Source organism: Heterocephalus glaber, unplaced genomic scaffold, assembly GCF_053883595.1.
Source record: "Heterocephalus glaber isolate CG9 unplaced genomic scaffold, H.glaber_assembly_v1.0 deba00000818, whole genome shotgun sequence".
Taxonomy (NCBI): domain Eukaryota; kingdom Metazoa; phylum Chordata; class Mammalia; order Rodentia; family Bathyergidae; genus Heterocephalus; species Heterocephalus glaber.
Window position 1 is genome coordinate 12,757,290 of NW_028258164.1, and position 20,223 is coordinate 12,777,512.

The following is a 20,223-nucleotide window of genomic DNA, read 5'->3' on the forward strand; positions in this document are numbered from 1 at the left end:
TTCTTGATAACAGCCATTCTTTCTGGAGTGAGGTGGAATCTCAGCTTTGCTTTCATTTGCATCTCTCAAATGACAAGTGATTTGGAACTTTTTTTCATATGTTTATTTGCTCCTTGTACATCTTTGAGAAATATCTGTTCATTTCTGATGCCCATTTTTGGATGGGTCTTTATATTTGGCGGCGGGGGGGTCCTGATTTTTTAAAGTTTATATTCTAGATAGTAGATCTTTGTCTGAGGAACAGCTGGTAAAATTTTTTTCCCATATTGTAGGTTGTCTCTTCACTCTGTTGGTGGTTCCTCTTGCTGTGCAGAAGCTTTTTAGTAAGATGAGATCCCAGTTGTTGATTTTTTGTGCTAGTTCCCACACGAATGAGGTTTTGTTCATAAAGTCTTTTCCTACCCCAATGTCTTCTCAAGAATTCTACGTAGCCTGCCTTCTAGCAGGTTTAGTGTTTCTATTTTAATATTTAGATCATTGCTCCATTTCGATTTTAGTTTAGTGCATGGTGAGAGATATGGGTCTAGTTTTTTTGTTTGTTTATTTGTTTGTTTTTGGTACTGGGGATCGAACTCAGGACCTTGGGCTTGGGAGGCAGGCGCCAGAACCACTGAGCTAAATCCCCCGCCCTGGGTCTAGTTTTAATCTTTGTCAAGTTGAAACCCAGTTTTTCCAGCACCATTTATTAAGGAGGCTTTTCTCCCAGTGAGGGTGTTTGGCTCCTTTGTCAAATATGAGGTGGCTGAGTATGTCTTGAGTTGTTTCTGTAAATGTTATAGTTCTGACCCAAGAAATATCCACATCCTTTTGGAGAAGTTCAGTCTGTTTTATTATTCAGTTGTAATGATAGAGCATCATATTTACTCTGTGATACTTCGATTTATTTCCTTGCTTCAATTAAATTATCTTCAAAGGCCTTTATTTTTGCATCAATGCTGTATTTTTCTTTTCTCCAATTTGTTTCCTCCTTCCTCAGTTTCTCCAGGTAATTTAGCAGGTCAGCACAGCGGATACTCAATTTCTCATTTTTCTCCTCTAGATTTTTTATAAGCAGTCTGCTCTTTATTCTGTTCACACTCCTTAGTGTTCTTAACTTCTTGACTTTTATCTTCAAATTTCTTTTGCAAGTTACTGAATTCTTTTCTCAAGAAAGCATTTTCTTTTTTTTTACCACAACAAATTGTCATCTGTATCAAGTGAAAATGGCCTTTATTTTAAATTTTTCATTTCCTTAAAAGGGAAGACTTTGTCAAACATTTTTATCCACTCTGGGAAATGCGCAATGATTAGGAAAGTGGATGCCGCAGTAATTTTTTCTGTATGTACATCAAAACTCATTTATGGTAGCAAACAAAACAAAACCACTCAAGTATGGTAGCTAACAAGTACAACCTGAAGGTTTTTGAAACTCATAAATTAGCCTCTATGAATAGTACAAAGTATTCATTTAATAAAAAAATTTTTGTTTTTCAAAGACAAAGGTTTTAATTATTATTCCCACCCCACAAGATGCACATGAAAATAAAACAAAACACAAAGGGAGAAAAAGGCAAATGAAAAGGAAGAAAAGTTGGTTCTGAGCAGGTGATTTACTTCTGGTTTCTCTTTCTGGTTCTTACAGGTTTTTGTGGGACCTCCTCCACCTGAGAACGTGAGCATTCCATACCTTCAACACTAGATTCTGTGCTTTCTTCCACGTCTTTCTTTCTCTTCTTTGCTACTGCTTTTGCTTTCAAACTTCCATTCTCCACAATGCAGAAGTCCAGTTTGCTGTCATCCTTACTCCCTACAGCTTTTAGTCCTTGCAAAAGAATATCGTGGAACTTCTGATAAAGAGGCTTGTCAGTATAATCCAGTAATTTCACAGCTTCCATGTATTTAGCAATTTCACCTGGCTTGCTTTTCTCAGGAAAACATGTCTCCATCAAACTTGCAGTATTGTCTCTGTATCTAATTTTGGAATCTCTAACATAGTTTGGATCCTTCAAATTATCCTCCCAAGGAAGATGGCCACTAAGCCACTGGATCATGCATTAAATAACCAAGTATTTCCAAATCACCACGTCTTGATGGGGCCACACCGTTGTGTGCGTCAGTGCTGGTGAATTCAGTAGTGCCATCGTGGCATCTTTTGGGATGATCTTTATATTCTCTATGAACTCCTTCTGGGCAGTACCGATAAGCAAGACCATAATCTACCAAATACACCTGATCAGGGTTCTTGTAGCTCAGAAGAAGATTCGAGGCCTTGATATCTCCACGCACGTACTCGTGCTCATGGATGTACTCCAGGACATCCAGAATTCTTAAGCTTAGCTGCAAGACAGCTAAGAAAGCATTTTCTTCATCTACTTCAATCTTCCATTTTACAAGGACATTTATTTCCTATTTTAGTAATGATTATCTCTATGAAGAGAAGCCCAAGACTTGATGGATTTACCAATGAATTCTACAAGAACTTTAAGGAAGATCTAATTCCAATGCTCTCAAACTCTTTGTTTCAGTTTTGTCATTGAGTTTGCAGAGTTTTCAGTCCATATCAAGCTGACTCCAAGTCAGGGTGGCCCACCAGAGGGGCATCACAGAACAGAAGGCAAGCAGCAGCAACAGTAAGCAACATGCAACAAGCTGTGTAAAAAGTCTTTATAGAACATAAATGAAATTCATGTTTAGACTGCAGTCCTACCCCTAAGATAGCACATTATTTATATGCAAGTATTCCAGAATCTGAAAAAAATCTGAGCTATTTCTTTTCCCAAGCATTTCAGATAAGGGATATTCAGCTTGTAATGCCTTGTTATGTCTTCTCAGCTCTTTTTTTTTTTTAAGTTTCATTTGCCATTTGCTAAATTGATTTCATGACCTACACTGTAATGGATTAAAGCCCTCAATTTGAAAACTGGTAGTGTAGATGAGCGTGATCACCTCTAATACTTTCTCTGTATTGGTTTTTTGTTTTTGAGGGGTTTTTTTGGTACTGGGGATCAAACTCGGGACCTTGCACTTTTGAGGCAGGCGGCAGAACTGCTGAGCTAAATCCCCGGCTCTACTTTCTCTGTTTAAAGTGAATGAAAATACTTAGAAATAAAATACTTAAGTATTAGCGTAGATCATTGAAGAAAGAGCATTGTGCTGAGATGCAGAATTGAAATTTAGTTCTTAGCAGTTAAGATTCCACTGCTCCCAGGCCAGAGGAGGTGAGCCACAAAGGCACCAGCAGCAACGCCACCCCACCCCCGTCAAAATGAGAAGACACATAAACAAGCCTCAAAACACAGACTTCCAGATCACCTACAGCAACCCCAAAGGGAAAAGAGATGGAACAATCTAATACTCAACCACCTGGACTCCCTGAACTGGCAACAAAAGATCTGGAAAAAATGAAATCAGAAATAATTTCTCAGATAACAGCAGAGATTGTGCCCATAGTGCAAGACATGATTAATAAATCTAGAGAGGACACATAACAAAATAGAGGAGCTGAGGAACATGATGGAATCCCAACATAGGAAACAAATGGAATCCATAAAACAGATGCAAACAGATTTCCAGGAGATTAAAAACTCCACTGAAAGTTTACCCAGCAGAATGAGCCAATGTGAGGACAGAATTTCATATATAGAAGATAAGATTGCAGTTAGTGACCAGGAAAAGAAAAATTGCTTTAAAATTATAAGGAACCATGAGAAATCAATCCAGCAGCTATTAGACGATGCAAAGAAGAATAACATAAGACTGAACGGAGTCAATGAAGAAACAGGAGAGAGTGCAGATGACATAAAAAAACCCTTCACAGAAGTGATGGCAGAAAACTTTCCGAGCAGGGGAGAAGAACTTGACATACAGATAAGTCAGGCATATAGGACTCCAACTAGCCTTGATAAAAAAAAAAAAATCTACACATAGGCATATAATAGTTAGGATTCCAGAAACCCAATAGAAGAACAAAATTCTACAAGCAGAGAGAGAAAAGAAACAAATCATATACAAAGGAAAGCCCATCAGAATCACAGCAGACTTTTCAGTGCAAACCCTCAAGGCAAGAGCTTGGAGTGATGTATTTCAAGCCCTAAAGGAAAACAGCCTCCAACCCAGATTGATGTACCCTGCAAAACTGTCTTTCAGAATTGATGGAGAAGTAAGATACCTTCATGACAAAGAGCATCTTAGGAACTTCATGAATACCAAACCAGCACTCCAGAAAATTTTAGACAGTGTCCTAGGAAAAGACAATGAGGATCACAACCCCAGGAAGCACAGCAGAATGAATCCATTGGGCGTGACAAATTAAACACAAAGGGGTAGAATCCAACAAAAAGAAAAAGTCATGACAAGGCTTTTAAAACTTTTAACTTCATCTCCCTAATGAGAATATAATTCAGTCTTGTTATTGTACTGATTAGTATTTTTCTGATTCTAGTGTTGCACATCTTTCCTTGTGCTGTACTGGCTATTTATCATCATCTTGTGTCTGCTTTTTAATTGGATTGTCTATTAATGAACTGTAAGAGTTCTTTATATATTCTGGTCATAGGTTATATGCATTGTAAATATGGTCTGTTTAAGGACTACTTTTCATTTTAACAATGTCATTTAAAGTTCTAAATATTGATGGAATTTCATTTATCAATTTTTTTCTTTTATACATCATGTTTTTGTATCCTAGGAAGTTCTTGCCTACCCTAAATTCATAAACATTTTCCCTTATAATTTCTTCTTAAAATTTTATAGTTTTAGTCTTTCTTTTTTTTTTTTTTTGGTACCGGGGATCGAACTCAGGTCCTTCCACTTTTGAGGCAGGTGATGGAACCACTGAGCTAAATCCCCGGCCCTTAGTCTTTCTTATTTAGGTTCATAGATCCTTTCAAGTTATTTTTATGTATGGAAATAAAGGGTTGAGGTTAATTTTTTATGTACAGATACTAGGTGTTCTAGTGCCATTTGCTGAAAACACTATCTTCGGCTCTTGAATTGAGTTTATGTTCTACAAAATGTTAATGTTAAATAATCTTTCAAAACTCAGTGGACCATATATGAGTGGTTCTATTTCTAGATTCTCTGGTTTTTTTCTAATGATCTATATGTCTTTCCTTACACCAACACTGCCTTGATTACTGTAGCTTTAGAGGAAGTCTTAAAATTAGGTACTAAACGTCTTCCAACAATGTTTTTTTTTTCTTTTTACTTTTCTAGGTCTTTTGTACTCCTATATAACTTAAATTTCATTATCCAATTCTTCATTTATAGCAAGTATACATAGATCTGAATTTTTATATATACCTTGTGTTTTCTAATTCTACTAAATTCAAATGCAAGTTCTAGGGACTCCTAGAGATTTCTTAGTATTTTCTCTGTAGATGATCATTTAATCTACATATAAAGAGTTTGCTTTTACCTTGCCAATCCTATCCTAATTGTGTCATTTTATTGCCAGACTATTTTGATTTGGGCCTAGGTTTCCAAGTTTAATGAACAGATAAAGAGTAGTCATATCCGCCCTTGTTCCCCACCTTAAGGAGAAAGCATTGTATCTTCTCCATTCATACAAGCCGTTTTTGCTGGAAATATGCAGTACATGTCTTTGATCTGTTGAGAAGGTTCTGTTTTATTTCTAGTCTCCTAATAGTTTTTACCATGAACACCTGTGGAATTTAGTCCAATACTTTTTCTCCAACTAGTGACAGGATCATATGGCTTTTTCCTTTCCTTTGTTAAAATGATGACTTTTGGGGGTGAACTTCCAATGCTGAACCAACACTGCCATCCCTATAATAAAACCTCTTTCTACATCCTGCCAGATCTGACTTCTAATAGTTTGTTTTGTTAAACAAATTTCTATCTATGTTCATAATTTTTTCTTCTGTTATCTTCATTCAATTTTAGGATTAGCACAGTGTTGATTTCCTAAAATGAGGGGAGAAGTGTTCCTTCTTTTTTCTGCTTTAATTGTTTGATATAATTTATCAGTTAAAATGTATATGAGCCTGCTGTTGTCACATAGGTAGTAGGTTTTCAAGCTAGAAATATACTTTCTTTAATAGGTGCTATTCAAATTTTATATTTCCTCCAGAGTTAGTTTCATTAATTTGTCTTCCAAGGTACTTCTTAGAAGTTGTCAAATTTAGTTCAAAAAAGATTTCTGTAATAAGCTTTCTATATCCTTTTAAATTCTGTAAAATCTGTGCTAATATCTTCTAGACCTTGATATTGTAATTTTAAAAATGTATAATTGATATTGTGTAATAGGAAGAAAATGTCTAAAGGAACAGGGGAAGTGGGAGGGGAAAGGAAAGAAGGGAAAAGGAAAAATATGAGAAAGGGAAAAAAATGGAAACAAAGTCTTTGCAAATAGGGAGTGGTGGAGGGGGTGAAGGGAGGGCAGGGGAAGGGGAAAAAATAAGAACCAAGATACTCATATAATGGTACAAGATCCCAATAATGAATGTAACTGTATTTTATACCTAAAATGTACCAATAAACTTAAAGGGGAAAAAAGTTCTTAGCAGTTAAGACTAGTTTATTTGGGCAAACTGTTCAGTCTCTAGAACGCCTATCAGCTATAACATGCTTAGAATTTTTGGCACATTTTTGTTTTCTAAAGCATTTCATACCAGCAATACTTGGAGCACCCTATGTGGAGGTCACATGGTAATTGAATCAGGAAGAATACAGATGTCGACTAAATTAAAATTCAATTCTGTATTGAATAATTTTAAGGCTTTGAGTGCTTGTGAAAAGATTTTCAGGATTTAAGAGGAACTTCTATTGATTTTTCAGGTACCAGGTCTAAGAGAACAAAAACTCTGGTTTCCTGAGAAGTTTGTAGGAGAAAATTCCATACTTGATAATATCTGATACTTCTTGTAATTGTAAAATTGGAATGAATTACATAGGGGTGTGCAAATAGTTACATAATTAGAAGAACCAAAGATTGATCACAAGGAGACTACTGTATTCATTTAGGGAAAGTTTAAGGCCCTACTGATTCTAGGGCTCTACTTTTTAATTAGGTTTTTTGAGATAGTGTCTCCATAAGTAGTTCAGGCTGGCCTGGAACTTGGCATCCATCCTCCTGCCTCAGCCTTCCAGGCGCTGGGATTACAGGCCTGCAGCACCACATCTGGCTACTCTACCAGTTTTTAGAAACCAAGAGAGACAGAGATAACTGTGAAGCTTGTGCTCTACCCATGGTGGTGGGTGTTTGTCTTGTCTCTTGTGGAAACCATCAGTTTGATAGTTGTGTCTTGTTAGAGTAATTATATTTCTCAAACTTCTTTTTTTTTTTTTTTTTTTTTTTGGTACCAGGGATCGAACTCGGGTCCTTGCGCTTGCAAGGCAGGCGGTGGAACCACTGAGCTAAATCCCCGGCCCTCTCAAACTTCTTATGCAATGTGTGCATCTTCCCAGTAGTAGTACTGTTCTGGAAAATAGAAAATAAAATGACATGAGCTTTGGTTTGATTTTTTAAAGTATCCCCTGAGATTCAAATGTATCCCTAAATTATGTGGTGTACGCAACTCCCCAGGGTCTGTAGTACACCTGCATCATGCCAGGGTGCTATTATTCAAGTAATTAGTAAGAAAGCCTAATTTTGAATTACATAAGGAAAATAAACATTTAATATTAAGTACTAGCTTTTTGTTTACTGATTTTCTACCTTATAAAATACTAGTGTGTTTGATTAAGTGCAGTATAAAAATCAAAAGTGAACTTCTAGGCAGGGGCCACAGTACAAACCTATAATCCTAGAACTCTGGGAGGCTGGTGAGTTCAAGCCCAGTGCAAACAACTTAGTGACTTTGTGAGACCCTATCTCCAAATAAAATTTTTTAAAGTCTGGGGATGTATCTCAGTGCAAAGGTCCTAGGTTCAATCCCCAGTACTTAAAAAAACAACTTTATTTTTTTAAAGAAAGTTTTACAAATCTTAATAATTTTTCAGCATCCTAAAAATGTCCTTGTATTCAGTAGGTTTTAATCATTGTCTGATTAAGCTCATGCAAATTAATTAGTATCAGCTCCTACCACTCCAGTTTTTAGAAGGAGAAAAGCTATCTTTTGGGGAATTCCTGCTGTGTATGAGATATAGAACTGGGCATTTCTAGATATTTTGGTACTTGAGAATTTTGCTGCTGAAGTCTCCTCCACCACATCTTTTTGAGATGTAAGACAAAACTTGTTTGTATTTGTGGTATACAATATGTTTTAAAGTATATGGTGAAAGTATTCATTCAAGCTTATTAACATATGCATCACTTTTCATACTTTTTTGTGGTGAGATCTTTTAAGATCTACTTTTAGCCCTTTTATAAAAAGCAGGTTTCAAGTATACAATACATTATTACTATTTACAGTCACCACACTCATCCTGAAACTGAAACTTTTGAACTCTGGCCAACATCTCTTCCCATCCTTTGGTATTCTGTTTTGATTTGTGTCGTGCCCCCCTCCCCCTTTCTTTTAGTGCTGGGATTGATTGACCCAGGGCCTTCACATTGGGCTATACATTCCCAACCCCTTTTTTTTGGTACTGGGAATCGAACTCTGGACCTTGCGCTTGCTAGGCAGGCGGCAGAACCACTAAGCTGAATCCCCGGCCCATCCCTAATCCCCATTAAAATTTTTTATTTTGAAATAAGGTCTGGCTAAATTGCCCAGGCTAGGCTCAAACTTGGAATCCTCCTGTCTCTGCCTCCCGGAGTACTGGGTTTAGAGGTGTACACCACTCCACCCAGCTCAATTTCTAAGGATTGCTTAAAGCTGAGGAAGCAAAGTTAGAGCTATCACCATGGCAGGACTCACACGTTGCCTTCTGGGTGACTCACTAGCAGAACCTGCTTGTTTTGGGCTGTGTGTCTGTCTTTGCTCTGCAGTGACTGGCACATTTCCACAGTGCCACCCAGTGGTGATATAAGTTGGGGTAGGACCAGTAGGAACCCTGAGTGCAGAGTATGGGCAACTTTTGTACCAGACTTTGAATTCAGGCCTGCATGATTCAAGTGTGAGATACACATAGAAGCTTATTATTATTAGTTTTGATACAGGGTCTTGCTATTTGTAGTTCAGCCTGGCAGTCTCTAAACTTGTGGCAGGCTTTCCTGCCTCAGCCTCCTGAGTACTGGGATTACAGGCATGTGCCACCATGCCCTGCAGAAGTCTTATTTTTTTTAACAATGTAAGTTGAAGCATGATCGTTGTCACATCTGTTGGTTTGTAAATTTATAATAGAATTTTGTGCGTGTGTGTGGTACTGGGGATCGAACTCGGGTTCTTCTGCTTGTGAGGCAGGTGGCAGAACCACTGATCTAAATCCCCGGCCCTGTAAATTTATAATAGTTGTAGCCTAGCTTTGGAACTTTGAAGCAAACTCCTATCTTCATTCTGGGTATAATGGTAGTGGACTCATCCTGGGGCCTTCTGGTTTGTGTCAGCAGTAGGACCCATCACTTTACCATGGTCTTGAATGCACCGTTTCCCACTCTAGTTTTGTTGCTTTTTACCCTATTAGAGCTACTTTTTTTGTTTTTCCTAAGACAGTGTCTCACTGTGCAGCCCAGGCTGACTTCTAACTTGTAGTGACCTCCTGCCTCAGTCCCCCAAGTGCTGGGATTACAGGCTTAGCCGCACCCCGCTTCTGTCCCTTTTTTTTTTAAATTTAGGTTTGTTAGTTTATTGCTGGTGCTAGGATTGAGCCCAGGGCCTGTACACTAGTGCTCTACCCCACCTGGATCTGCATTCTTGAAGGCCACCAGTTTCCTGACACATAATAGTCAGTGGCGTTTTCATAACAGACCATTCCCTTCCTTCATCGGTAGCTTTGATAATGTGAACTCAAAGTCACATTAGCTGTGCTTCCATCATGTCTTCTCCCCTTTCCCCTCCATTTTTGGGGGTGAGTGTAAGGGGGCTCACTGCCCCCATGTTCTCTGAATACAAGCTTCAGTCCTCATCTTTGTTCTTTCTTTACACTTGGAAGATTTTATTCAGGCAGATGCCAATAATTTTAGCCCTTTTTTTGCCAGTTACTAATTTTGGGGGTGGTGGTGGTGATTTCCTTTGTTTCACAGTCTTGAATTTTTCACCTGCCTGCTTGGGTATTTTCGTTTTGGTATGTTTTTCAAATCAACGTATCTAAAAATTACCAAGAAAAAAAATCTAAAATTAAGCTTTTTGTCTCCCCTCTAGATTCAGCTTCACATAATTGACCTGTTTCTCTTTATAATCTCAACATTCTCATGTAAAATGTTAAACTCCCTTTACCCCTCAGGCTTTTCCAGCATAATTTTTAAAAATTAATTTTATCAGTACATTTTTGATATATATAATGATCACATTCATCATAGGGAATTTGTACCCATACATGATATATCTTGATTCTTCTCTTTTTTTTCATCCATTCCCTTCCCCTCTTCCCATCTTACTTAAAAAAGCTGTTTCCATTTTTTCCTTCTGTTCTTTTTTTTTTTCCTTTCCACTCCCCTGCCCCCTGCTCTCCTTCCCATTTGGACATTTTCTTCCTACTTCCCAATATCTGCCATCCATTTGGGTCCTTATTTACCCTTTCTATTTCTCACACAAGAGAAACAATGTGATATTTAAACATGTATCTGATATCACCTAAAAGTATAGTCTCAAAGTGTATCCATTTACCTAGAAACATCTCTAGTTTATCCTTTGTCAACATAATTTTTAAATTGAGTGTTCAATTTAGTGGTACAAAGAATTTCATATAAACACATTTACAAATGTCTAAATGATCATATTTAACCTACCTAGGACTGCCATAAGGTTTTATACTTGTGGTTTCATATTTACTTATGGATATGTTACTGCCAGGTGATTACCTAAGGCAGAGGGTACCACTGGTTGAGATCCTGCAGCCAAATACTGTATGTCCCAAGACGTTTTTATAGCATTTACCGTGTTGCACCTTTTTTTTTTTTAATCAGGAAAGCTGTCAGAGTGCAACAAACCTGTTAAACTCTGAGAATTATATTTGTTAACATATTTCCTTCCCGTTTGGGACCTAGTGAGTAGAATCAATAACTACTGTAATTTTAAAGTGTTGATGGGCATAAGTGATAACTGGCAGTAACTGTCACAGGACAATGAAAATCTCATTCCTTGCTGGAAAGCACTGCAAAAACTACTGTGGTCATTTACCAGCATTCATAATAGAAGGGAATGCCAGGTTCCAGTAGGAGGTTAGTGAAAATAAAGACGAAACTTTCCTGTCTGCATTCACAGTCTCTCTGAATCCTACCCATTGGCCCCACCTAAGTCCTCTTCACCCACCTTCCCCATCCAGTGTCCTTCCTCCCATGGTGGGCATTTTTATTTGCAATGTATCCTCCCAGGTTTTCTTTTTGAGAAGAAAAACCTATCTGTACCCCTATGTTAGTATTGACTTCCCTTTTCCAAACACAGGATGGGTGCTTTGTTTGGTTAAGTGTCTGCTTAGAAGTCCCTTGTAGTCAGGACCACCACTGCAGATCCCCCTTTTTTCTAATGGCACAGTGAGCCTCTGCATGATAGTACCAGACTTCAGTATTCTTGTCCCCCGTTGATCTTTGGGGCTTTTAGTCTTCTGCACTGACTAAAGAAGTTTACAATTTCTTGTGGTTAGTCAGTTTATTTTGGGCCCAGATTCCTAGAAATGGATTGCTGAGTCAAAGGGTAAATATACCTGTTGTGTGCTTAGGAAAAGCCAAGTTTACTATTTGTATCGTTGAGCATTTCTACCAGCAGTAGCTAAATCTTTTGAATTGTTACTGTATCGTTTCTCACGTTGTGGAGTTGAGAAATTGTTGGAGGTTAGAAAGCAGATTTGGAAGATTACCCTTGTCAGCCTTAACTCTGCCCACCTTGCCACCTACTCCTCTCAGCCCCGATACCAGCCTTCCTTCCGGAGGCATCTCGTGCACCTGCCTTTCTTTGTCCATTGCCCTTGGTCTGAATGGAGCCCTGTCTCAGTTTCAGTGCCTTCTTGGAAACCTTCCTAACTCTTAATACTCACAGACTAAAGACCTTACATCTGCTTACCACTCACCTACCCTGCCTCTCATGACCTCGTGCACAAACCTATACCTGGCCTCGTGTGGTTTGTTTTTGTGGCCCCTGCTTTCCTTCCCTTGTACACGACCCTTCCTCATCTTTTGCAGTTCAGATCCTATTCATCATCCTTGGAGGAACAGAGGAAAGCACTCATTTTGCAAATTCTTCTTGATCATTGTGACCCAGAATGCCTTCTTTCCCTCTGAGCTTATATTGCCATTTGGCCAGTGTCTACAGTATGATAGCAAATCAGTATGGCACACAGTACTTCTTTTAGCACCTTCAGGCAAATCTTTTCCATTGTATTTTCACCTATTTGCTGATTGTTGCAGGACAGCACAGCACCTCTGATAGTAATACGAGCTTGCTTTCTGGAGGATACTCAGCTGTGCTGCTTGAAGTGTTTTTGCTCAGATCCGTTTGTGCAGAAGCCAGTCATCTTTCTGTGTATGAACTGAACTGCATTTCTGTTGTCATTGTGTGACTCACATTTTGCTTATCCTTTCACCTGTTGATGCTTGGACATTTGGATTATTTTGGGGGGCTGTTATGGTGTGCTCTGAACATTCATGTACAAGCCTTTGCATTTGCTTATTTTTTAAAGTATTTGGGGAGTAGATAACTGCCCCCCCCCAAGAGGAGATGGGGACCTTAACTCGACCCACAGAGTAGGTTCTTAGTTCTCACAGAAAAAGAATTTAAGAACACGTCAGAGTGAGGCACAGGCAAGAGTTAGGAAGAAAAATCTAGAAGGAATTTGAGCTTGAGCTGAAGAGGGCACAGTTCTGACTGAGAAGGTGGGAGCTAGTGGCCAAGAGCCTGGCTGAGCTGAGATGGGTGGCTCTGGGTGGTGATGATCTCAGCTCTGGTTTGGAAGGAGGCTGGGAGAAGCTCTCACTGCTGGGAGAGGAGTGCTTGTTCCCAAGAGGATTGTTTCTGCTTGGGGTCATCTCAACCTCTTGGAGGCTCTGCTGGATTCCAAAGTGACTGGAGATTCCTGGGAGCTCAAGGGCAGTTGAATGTCCCTGTAGACCTCTTCTCTTGGTGTCCCCTGACTTGAAAGGGTTGAGATAGGTTACATAAATGAGACCTAATCAGCTTCATGTTGCCACTTTTAGACAGGTACTCCTTAAATGATTAACATGCCTACAAGTAGAGCTGACCTAAAGAAAGATTTAAGGTAATGTAGGAAACAGATACAGTACAAAATAGAGGTCAAGCTTTGTTCTGACTTTAGTTACCTGTTGGGCGTCTGTGGGCCCAATTGAAGAATCACGGTGGTGGTGGTGGTGGTGGTGGTGGTGGTGGTGGTGGTGGTGGTGGTGGTGGTGATTTTTCTTAAAAGCAAAAAACCACTTTTAAGTTCCTCACTGCCTCCAAAGAAAGCACAAATCATACTCTGAATGAGTGAAAGGATAAGGGCCCAGGAATGTATCTTCTGTCCCTATGTTGATCTCCAGCAGATACCTAGTAGTGGAATTAATGTCATACAGTAAATTTGTGTTAACTGATATTTCTAGCTTTAGTAAAGACATAATGCAGTGCAGCATTTGTGACTTTCAGGTCTTGAGAATTTGACTTTGGAGTAGAAACAGAATTCAGTTTCCCATTTGGGCATGTGATTCTTTTGCTTCTCTGATTATAGAGTTAGAGTTAAAGATTTTGAATGGCTTTGAATAAGTAGTGATACAACTTAGCTATGTCTCTAGAAAACTGGGAAGGAAGGGTCACAGGCCCTGGGGAAGTAGGTAGGATGGGATAGTGGGTGTTGGAGGAAGAGCGCCCCTGGAGTCCTGGGGTTTTGACCTGGGGAAAGGCCAAGCACTCCATTTTGGATTTTTAAGACAGGGTCTCATTGTGTAAGGTCATACTGGCCTTGAATTCACTATGTAACCCAGGATGGCCTGAAACTCACAGTGATCCTCCTGCCTTAGCTTCCGGAGTGCTGGGATTACAGGCGTGTGCCACCACACCCAGCTGAGCACTCCATTTTGGATAGACGAGGTAGCAACTATGGAGGACCCAGGGGACAGGAGCAAGGAAGCCAGTCAAGGGGCAGCCTGGCATGGTTGCCGTGCAGCTGTGAGCATAGGTGTCAAACACCTTCTGCTAGTTATTTTCCTTACTCCTAAAGTTGTTCAGGTAAAACTGTAGAAGTCTGTGATCAGAGTCCTGAACAGAGCTCTCTGCCAAATGTACAGCCTGAAGCCTTCCCTTTGGTGCTAGGCAGATTTAAACCAATCTCAGCTGGGCACGGAGACCCAGGTAGGCTGTCAGACTCGTGCTTTCATGGGTGAATGCTCTGGAGCCTGCTCCGTAGTCCTTTCATGTGTGCCAGCTAGATGGGAATAAAACAGAGCAGGCTCCACGCAGCAGCTGAGAAGCAAGAGCACTGCTTCAGGGAGCACCAGCCAGCCCGCTTCCTACCGGAGGGTGTTCTGCTTCCCAGTCCTGCCCCGGCCCCTGCACCTGCCCTATCCACTCTTCTGCTCCTCTTGTTACTTTATATGTTGTGCGGGCTTGCTGTTTTGTCAGCGTTTTGTTGTGGATATAGAAACCACAGTGTTCCCATTACCCAGCTCTTTTTTGTACAATATTTTAAAGTAAATTCCAGTCATCATATTTTACCCACAAAAGGTGGTTGTTTTTTATTTTCATTCTAAACATGAGCACAGTAAAACCATGGTGACTTGTAGCTTGATTTCAGAGAATGCTAACCTTTTCTTACTAACTAAAAATGGTGTGGTCTGTGTGCCCTGTCACCTTGTTTTCATGACTCTGAAACTCACTCATGCTGTGTTGTTGCAGTCCACCCGCCTTGTGTGTGGTCTGTTGTGTGATTATCTCACAGCTTATTTGAATTTTCCTGCTGTTGGCATGTGGCTTGGTTCCAGGATTTTTCTTCTCCCCTCTCATGAACAGTGTGGCCTGTGTTTACAGTTCTCTGAGTTACATGTGCAGGAGTTTCTCTAGGTCTGAATAGTTTCTTGCATGTTTTAGAACTCTTGCGTCACACTTTGAGTAAAAGCCAGAATGGTGTATATACCTTGAGCCAAGTGTTAAAAAATAAGCAATTACTTCATTGACTAATACCCAGGGTCATTTCAGTGTTACCATATTTAAAATGTTACCGAACTGGAAAACTAAACTTAGTCATTTTATATTTAATATATTCCTGCTGGCTTGAACCACAGGTGGTGCATGCGTGACTGTCCCGTCAGGCGGCTTGTACCACTGGTGGTACAAATGGATTTAATCACTTTTATCAGCCTTTTTACTAATAAAATTAATGAAAAACCACCCAATGGAACAGTCATGCATGGTTGAAGCCACCCAGCACCAAGACATACAAATTATGGCCCTGTCGTGACTGTCTTAATAGTGAATTTTAACTGTACAAGGTGTGACTGAAAAAATACAGTAAATGTTTAAACTTTAAAAATTTATTGCAGTAAAAGACAAATTGGTGTTGGTCCCCATCAAAATACTCCCTTTGCTTTGAACACATTTATCCCATTGTTAATGTCACTTTCTGAAGCAGTTCTCTTTCACGTCTTTAGTTGTACTTTTTGTTGTGGCTGCCTCCATGTCCTGAATCCATTAAAAATGTTTACCATTTATGGTCATTTGGACTTTTGAGAGTCAGAAATTGTGTAGTGCCAGATTCAGTGAATAAGATGGATGAAGAAGACACTGATGAAAGAGAACTTCAGAACTGCTTCAGAAAGTGGCAAAAGTGATGGAATATGTTCAGTGTGAAAGAAGTGTTTTGAGGGGGATTAACAGCAGTGTGTCTTTTTACTGTAATAAAAAATTTCAAATTTATAAACATTTTGAATTACATCTTGTATTTTCATTAACTCTAATGTAGACTTTATTTTTAGAACATACTGTAATATTTGCCTTGCTGTTTTTGTCTTTTTACATTTTTTTAAAAGCTAAAAACCTAAAGCAGCTATAGTCTTTTCTTGAAAACCTCATTTCTTCTGTTTGTCCTACAACTCTGATTTGAATTACATCATTTTAACACTCCTCAACATTGGCTCTGGCAGGCACATCTGTTCAATGTGTTTGCTCTCAGTTTATAGAAATGGAGGCAAATATTTCACATTTATGGGCAGAAGTGGTAACTGGGTTTTTGGAGTGTTTGAAGTGACAGTTATTATCTTAAGGTTTGTTCTTATATCCATACCCTTCCTTCTCCCCACAAACACCTGTGTTTTTTGAGTATGAGGAACTGTTCTCTCTGGCTCTCTGTCTGGGAGTGGCACATGGGCACAGTTCAGAGCTTCCTGGGGTAGATGTGGGGGAGAAACCTCAGTTGTCTGCCAGCTGGGTCCTGCAGAGCAGAGCCCACCCTCCTTCCTGAAACCAGAACCCTCCCTTACCCCTCTCCCCTGCAGTCACTGATAGTTGCAGGCCTCAGGTCATCTCTGTCTTCAGAGCTAGTGTGCCCAGCTGCCTGGGTGATCCTGTCGGGAACCCCTTCCCTGGATTCTCCCCACCATCATTCTTTCTGGAGCTCTCTGGAGTCCTAGTGGGAAGAGGATTCTTTGCTGCCATGAAGGCTTCTCAGAGCCAGCATCCCAGTTACCCCTCTTGCAGGCCTGAGGCTTTGGGTGAGTGGGTGCCTTCCTCCCTCCAGTGGTGGCTATCTGCTGACTGCCACACTCAGAAGTCGAATGGCCCCTCTGGCCCTTCCTAGAGCCTCCCCCTCCCCCTTTAATCCCTTACCCTAGGCAAGGCCATTCCACCTGGACGTCTCTGGTGTCCTGGCCTCTCTTTTCCTTGAGTTCCATTGCATTCCAGTTGTTGGCAGACAAGGCACAGCCCAGGCATCCCACTCAGACTGTGGCCCTTCCACAGTGGTGATTCCCTCAGCTGCTGCTGGTCACCGCCTCCTGTCCCCTCCTCACCTGTGCCTCTGCCTCAGGGGGCTGAAAGTGAATGCAGCATGGAGTCTTTGGGGGCCATTACATCCCTGTTCACCCTCCTGCCCAGCCAGCAGCCTACTTTTCTGCCCCTCCCAACCCATTCCAGTTTGAACTCTATGGTTGTCAAACCCACCCAGAGTCCTTCCTGGTGAAGGTCACAGAGTGACTTACACAGAGCGAAATGGAGATGGTACATTCAAATTCTGTGCTGATGATGACAGTAGTAGCTAGCATTTGCCACACGCTGGCCTTATTTAGTACCTCACCGCGAGCCCTTGTAGTGGGTAAAGAGAATAAAAGAATTTGCCCAAGGTCGTATAAGAAGAAAATAGCAGTTTCATGCGATCTCATTTGACCCCACTGCCTTTTCTTCTTCTGGCTTCCAGGATAAGGCTGCTCCTCCTTCATGTTGCCTATAATTTTGCAGTTGCAACACTCTGGCTTCCTCGTCATGTAGTCAGGACTCATTTTGGCCTATCATATTGGTGTCATTTCTCTGATAAACGGTGGGTCCCAGAATCAGATGGTGTTGTCAGAGATGTGCCAGGAGCCAGTCCAGTCTTCTCTTCTTGGCGGGTGTGACCTCATGTGGCAGCTGCCCAAGACAAGCCCCAAGTCCTGGAGGCTCTCCATGGGCAAGGAAACCTCTCTTCCACAAGGAAACTGCCCTCCCTCCAGCCCTCCCTGTTTCCTTCCCAAGTGGGTGATGTCATAGTCCAAATCACAAGTGTTGTATAAATTTGTGTAGGTATTTATCATATACACATCCACTCCAGTAAGCAAGAAATAGATGCTACTTGCAAGACTGCATTATTTACAGTTGTACTTTCTAGCGGTGACTAGTGAGGTGTATTTCATTAAGTGAAATGCTATAGATCTCTTGTTTGTTTGTTTGTTTTGTTTTGTGACAGATTCTTGCTGTGTATTTCAGGCTGCCCTTAAACTCATGTAGCCCAGGCAGGCTTGAACTCATAATGATCCTTCTGCCTCAGCCTCCCAAGTGCTGGGATCATAAGCATGTGCCACCATGCCTAGCTAGACATTCTGAAGTGAAAAACAGTTGCAGAAAGGGGCGTGGTTCATGGGTCCCAGAGAGCAAGGAGAGATGCCCCAATCCTTGGGCCAAGTAAATTTGAGTGGGATGCTTTCTATAGTCAAACCTCAATACTCAGTGTATTTGATGTGAAAATTTTGTCTTAGTACTCATCATCTGTTTTGTATTTGATGCTCACGCTAGAATTTATTGGAGTGGATTACCTCATGACTCGCTACACTTTCCAGTCAAAACAGTTTATTTGGTACTTGATGTTTTTGGTACTCATTGTGCCACCCAGAATCAGTTAACAGGTGCTGAGGTGCCACACTGCATTGTTTTTCTGTAGAAATTCCTAAGGCATGTTCACTTATGAAGGCCTCTGAAGTCTTGTACCAAAGTAAAGTATTTAACTTCACTAAAGCTAGTGATTCCCAAATTCCCTTGGTGCTCAGCTCAGTTTGATGATCTAATTAGTGTTTCATGGAAGACTGTTGTGTTTTTAAAAAACCTTTTCAATATGTATGGATACAACTGAATTAGTAATACTTTTTTTTTTTTTTTGGTACCAGGGATTGAACTTGGGACCTTCTGCTTGCAAGGCAGATGGCAGAACCACTGAGCTAAATCCCCGGCCCTGAATTAGTAATATTAAAGAGGATATTTTTCCAGGATTCTTGGGGATCATTTCTTTTTCAGTTAGTTTTCCTGCTCAGGCGAAGGAATTTTATGCATCATTAATCTTGAGAAACAAACTGTTTCATCAGTTCACAGTTTGAATTGTTTCATATTGATTCCATTGACTTTCAGCTCCCTTTGGAGTAACAGTTCTTTGTAATAGTCGTTAAATATATAGCGTCCCATTTTCTGTTTTGACTGTTGTGTTCCATTCCATTATCTCACTTTCCTAAGGTGAAATGAAAGTGAAGAGTAGTTGGTGTGTATACAAAGGCACAACTGGTTCCACCATCGGTCCCTGTCCTAGGTTGGTGGCATTTTCTGCCTTAATTTCCTGTCAGGAAGATGAAGCCTGTGCACCTCCCGGGGGTTGACAGGTGCTCGAGGGCATGGCTGGGCCTCCTTGAGAACAAGGAGGTGGGGAGGAGACCTGAGGCTGCCTTCACTGGCACCTGCTTCCCTCCCTGGAATCCCACTTGTCCACCCTTGCTTCCAAGGCATGAAGTGGCAGATCTGCAGGTTGGTGTCCTGAAACTGTGGACTTTCATAAGTGCAGTTGGCAAACCCGGTGATGCCAAGGGTACCTTGGGAAACAGTCTCATATCCTAAGTGTGCTTTTTGTTCTTAGGATTGGGAGACCTCCTGAGCTTTCTGACTATGTGATATGGTTTATTAGGAAAAGATTTTTACCTTACCTAAAAACCATTTTAACATCTATGACTTACATGCAGTCTGTTCAAGATTGCTGATGTTTTTTGGTGGCCTGGTTGAGATGGAAGGTATATAGTTTGTAAAGTAGTGTATTTCTGAAGCTTCGTCTTTGACAATTAAGCCAGCCTTTTGTGGGCACCTCTGTCGTCATTCATCTTGCCACACATTGGAGTGAGGCATGAGCAGACAAAGCATATGCTTGGACACTTGCCACATGTACCCTGGCTGACCTGGAAACCCCATTCCCAGAGCTGTTGGTGTCATTGCTAGAGCAGTGTGGTATGGCCCTGGCCCATCAGATGCCTCTTCAAGGAAGGCTTTACTGTGGGGAGTGTGGTCAGCAGATGCCTCCCGCTGCCATCACCATCAGGATCAGCATTAGGGCGAGCTTCTCTGCCCAGCCAGGCCCTTCCAGGCTCCACAGGCACCAGCTAATAGCCCAGCCTGCAGTGCCTGGGAGGCGCTGGCCCTGTCTGACCAGCCCTTGGGACTGGTGCTGGCTCCTCGGGTCCTCCATCACAGGTCATCTTTTGCTCTTGCTCATAAAAGTGCACATCCTAGGAAGTATCTTCACCCAAACGGGGCTTGGCATCTGCTGTCAGCCCAGGACCTGTCTTTGCAGACATTTCTGGGGTATGCCTATGTTTATTGTTTTGTTTCAGACTTTAATTTTAGGTTCCTTCTCTTTAATGATTTACAGGTGCTTTGTGCATATATAGGTGTGAAGCTCTCTAGGAGATAGGAAAATAGAGAGTAGGGTGGTCCCCTTTACACTCACATACTTACACAGAGAAGGATTCATGATTGTTTGCAA

At 40.8% G+C, this 20,223-nt stretch overlaps 1 protein-coding gene and 1 pseudogene across 7 annotated transcripts in view; one reads left to right on the forward strand and one right to left on the reverse strand.

Annotated features, from left to right (window-relative positions):
• Positions 1-20,223, forward strand: part of Cul1 (cullin 1) — a 101,849-nt gene that overhangs the window by 19,349 nt on the left and 62,277 nt on the right. For 2 of the 7 annotated variants that reach the window (XM_087207786.1, XM_021240894.2), the window contains one exon: positions 1,622-1,651. The exons of the other annotated variants lie outside the window; for them this stretch is intronic. The gene's annotated coding sequence lies outside the window, so the exon portion shown is untranslated. The remainder of the gene's footprint in view (positions 1-1,621; positions 1,652-20,223) is intronic. 7 annotated transcript variants of the gene reach the window in all.
• Positions 1,504-11,941, reverse strand: LOC101696937 (serine/threonine-protein kinase VRK1-like; annotated as a pseudogene).